Source organism: Gossypium hirsutum, chromosome A09 (genome assembly GCF_007990345.1).
Source record: "Gossypium hirsutum isolate 1008001.06 chromosome A09, Gossypium_hirsutum_v2.1, whole genome shotgun sequence".
Classification (NCBI taxonomy): Eukaryota; Viridiplantae; Streptophyta; class Magnoliopsida; order Malvales; family Malvaceae; genus Gossypium; species Gossypium hirsutum.
Window position 1 is genome coordinate 55,139,575 of NC_053432.1, and position 4,447 is coordinate 55,144,021.

At 36.9% G+C, this 4,447-nt stretch overlaps 1 non-coding gene across 1 annotated transcript; it reads left to right on the forward strand.

Annotated features, from left to right (window-relative positions):
* Nucleotides 1-408: 408 nt before the first annotated feature.
* LOC121206772 (small nucleolar RNA R71) lies at nt 409-516 on the forward strand. The gene has a single exon (XR_005901944.1). It is a non-coding gene; the product is annotated as a small nucleolar RNA R71 (small nucleolar RNA).
* The last annotated feature ends 3,931 nt before the right edge of the window (nt 517-4,447 follow it).

A 4,447-nucleotide genomic window follows, 5' to 3' on the forward strand; every position in this document is an offset into this window, starting at 1 on the left:
GGGATTATTCTGAGGTCTAGAATTGTTACCCATATAGTTGACTTGTCCGTTCTCTGTACTAGGGTTGTAGGTTAGACATTCTAGATTGTTCATCCCTTCTCCATTTGTATCGCACTGCATTACCGGATGTACCTACTTAGAACCATATAAACCATCAATCTTTTTATTCAAAAGTTCTACCTGATTCGATATCAAAGTGACCACATTAACGTTAAAAACAACGGCTGCTTTCATCAGCTTTGTTCTCATGGCTTGCCACTGATAATTATTCAGTGACATCTCATTTATAAACTCATAAGCTGCTTCAAGTGTTTTGTTATTTAGAGTCCTACCGGTGGGTGCATCGATCAATTGCCTAGTTGAGGGTTTCAAACCATTGTAATGCGTTTGAACCTGTAGCCATGAGGTAACCCATGGTAAGGGCACCTTCTCAATAAGTCCTTATACCTCTTCCATGCATCATATAGAGTCTCTAAATCCATTTGCACGAAGGAAGAGATATCATTCCTCAGAGATAAACTGTAATTTATACATATTTTTATCCCATGCTTAGCACATTTATGGATGGTTTCCCCTTAGATTTGGTCAATTCGATGCTCCTAATCCTTTAATTTCATGTTTTATACTTAGGTGAGCATAGGAGAGTAAAAAGAGTGAGAAACGGGCCGAAAATGGAGAAAATGGATCCACATAGGAAATCAACACAGCCTAGACTTCCTCACACGGGCGTGTCACACGGCCGTGTCTCTTTGGCGGGATCGACGCACGACTTACACGGGTAGACTACACGCCCATGCCTATTTAACAGCCTTGACCACGGGCTGGAGTAATCGCACACGGGTGTGTCCCTACCGAGCTCAAGTATAACCCTATTTGGAAAAGGCCAATTTTGAGGGCTCTTAGGCATTCTAAAGCCTATTTAAACACCTGAGGAGGCACTTAGGAAGGGGGACACAGAGTAGGAGGCAAGGAATTACTCAAGGGAAGCTGATTGGTCCATCTCAGACACCAGATTCATCATCAAGACTAAAGATCTCCCTTCAATTTCCATTCAGGGGTTTTGGGTTTTCTATATGTTTTATAATGATTGTTCTTCTGAGATGTTTTCTTCTATAATTATGAACTAAACCCCCTAAATACCTAAGGAGAATGAAACCTAAGACGGATCTTGTTATTATTATCTGAATTGTATGATAAATATTTGACTTGTTCTTAATTATGTGTTCTTAATTCTTGCTTTAATATTCCAAGATGTTGATTCGAGTTAATGCTCTTATTCAGAGGAGGAATAGACCCTGTCTAAGAGTAAATTTGTCATAATTAAGCAGAGTTGATTGCACACCTAGAGATAGGGTGATAAGATTTTTCCAGATTAGGGTGAAACCTAATAAGTGGATCCATAGATCGAGTTAATGCAACACTAGGTGTTAATTAGAAAGAGATTTCAATTAATCAACCTAGGGTTAGATGTTATTAGTCTTGAGAGAGATAATAATATAACTTAGGGATTTCTACGGATCAAGTCAATTGGATAAATCGTCTGATTCAGTGTCAAATAATAAGTGAAGTCTAGGTGGATTTTTCCTTGGGTATTGTCTTAACCAATCGAATTTTCCCAAAAGCTTTTCCCCAATTTCTCTCTGTGCACTCTTACTTTAGTTAATTAGTTTGGATAAACAAATCCCTTAATTTTTAGGCTAGGTAATAAAAAGAAAGTAATTACTAGTACTCTTGGTTCCATTCGGTTCGACAATTCGGTCTTGCTAAAGCTATACTACTGTTCGATAGGTACACTTGCCTTCATCGTGATAATAGTTAGTTTCAAGAATGATTAATTATAAATATTTAAAACCTGTCGCAAATATCACGTGCCAAGTTTTTGGTGCCATTTTCGAGGAACTAGGATATTAGGAACACTCGATTTTTATTACTTTATCCATTTTACTTTTATTGCAATTTAAATTTTTATTTTCTTTTCTAATTCTTCATTTATTTTCTTCTGACAAGTTTTTCTAGTTTATGACCAGAAGAAACACGTTAGGACCATTACTGTTTGATAGTAAGATCGATCGTACAGTTCGCAGAAACCGAAGAGAAATAATATGAAGTTTAAGATTCAAAGAGGAAGAGCAAGAGGACGATATTTCAACCACAACCGAGGAGATGGCTAAAAACTAAGAAAATTCGCTACCTCCTACGATTGCTGCTAATCAAAATCCTGCTCCGCGTACTATGTATGATTATGCTAAACCTTCTTTAACAGGAACTGAATCGAGTATAGTTAGGCCTGCTGTTGCTGCCAATAATTTTGAACTGAAACCTAACACTATTTAAATAATCCAACAATTTGTTCAGTTTGATGGTTTGCAGGATGAGGATCCCAACGCTCACTTAGCAAATTTCCTAGAGTTTTGCGACACTTTTAAAATCAATGGCGTTTCTGATGATGCCATTCGCCTTCGGTTGTTTCCCTTTTCTTTGAGGAATAAAAGGCTAAACAATGGTTGAACTCGTTACCACAAGGGTCAATCACTACTTGGGAACAAATGACCAAAAATTTTTTATTAAAATATTTTTCGCCGTCTAAAATAGCCAAATTACGTAATGATATCTCTTCTTTTGTGCAGCTGGATTTAGAAACACTCTACGATGCATGAGAGAGATACAATGACCTTTTGAGAAAGTACCATCACCATGGGTTACCACTTTGGCTACAGGTTCAAACGTTTCATAATGGTCTGAATCCTTCGACTCGATAGATGATCGACGCAGCCGCTGGCGGAACCATCAATAATAAGACACCTGAAGATGCTTATGAATTTATAGAAGAGATGTCACTGAATAATTATCAGTGGTAAGTCATGAAGACAAAGCCAACGAAAACAGTTGGCGTTTTTAACGTTGATTCAGTCACCATGCTCTCTAATCAGGTAGAACTTTTGAATAGAAAAATTGACAGCTTTTTTGGTTCTTCACAGGTTCACCCAGTAATGCTGTGCGAAGCAAGTAGAGATGGATCAAGCAATTTAGATTTCCCACCCTATGGCCAAAACATGGAGAACGAGCAGTTAAATTACATGGGTAATAATCCTCGATCTCAAAATAATCCTTATAGTAATACTTACAATGCAGGTTGGAGGAACCACCCAAATTTCTCATGGGGAGGCCAAGGGAATCAGCGACCACCACCACCTCCAGGCTTCCAACAACCACCATACCAATAAGAGAAAAAGCTGAACCTTGAGGAAATGCTAACAAAATTCATCTCAGTGTCAAAAACTTGTTCTTTGAATACCAAGACAGCACTTAAAAATCAACAAGCATCGATCTAAGGGCTCGAAACTCAAATAGGTCAGCTCGCTAAATTGATATCTAAACGACCACAGGGTAGCCTACCGAGTAACACTGAATCTAACCTAAAGGAGTAAATCAATGCAATTACCATTCAAGATGAGGAAGGATTAGTTGCACTTGAACCAGAATAGAGGAAAGAAACTATGGTAAGTAAAGGTAAGGGTGAGGTGGACCACAATGACCAGAAACGAGTAAGTAAAAAGTACAAACCTCATGTGTCATACCCAAACACGACAAGGAAAGACCACACAAAAGAATAATTCGGTAAATTCCTTAAATTATTAAAGAAGTTACATATTAACTTACCGTTTATTAAAGCTTTTTCGTAGATGCTAAACGCAGTCAAATTCTTAAAGGAGCTTTTAACAAATAAGCAGAATTTGGATAAGGCATCGTATGTGGAACTAAATGCGGTTTGCTCAGCTATACTACAGAATAAGCCGGCCAACAAATTAAAAGATCCAAGGAGTTTTACGATTCTCTATTTAATTGGTAGCCTAGATGTTAATAATGCTTTGACTGATTTAGGGGCTAGTATCAATGTCATACCTTACAAAATGTTTAAACAACTAGGTCTTGGGAAACTCAAACAAACTAGGATGAGTATTCAATTAGCCGATAAAACAATCAGATTTCCTAGGGGGATTATTTAAGATGTACTCGTTAAATTTGACAATTTTTTTCCCAGTTGATTTCGTTGTTCTAGACATAGAAGAGGATAGAACGTTCCTTTAATTTTAGGGAGGCCCTTTGATCGCGTGATTCGTAACAAGTAATAAATATTTATAATGAAGATCAAACCTAGACTAACTATTATCACGACGAAAAGGCAAACGCACCTATCAAACAATAGTTTAGTAATGGCAAGACCGGGATATCGTACTCAAGGGAACCAAAAGTACTAGTAATAACTATCTTTTTATTATTTAACCTAGAAATAAAGAGAGGTTGTTTATTAAAATAATTAACTAAACTAATTAACTAATTAAACTAAAGACAAGAGAAAATTTGGAAAAAGACTTGAAGAAAAGTAATTGATAAAGACAATACCCAATGAGGAATCCACCTAGATTTCACTTGATATCTAACTCTG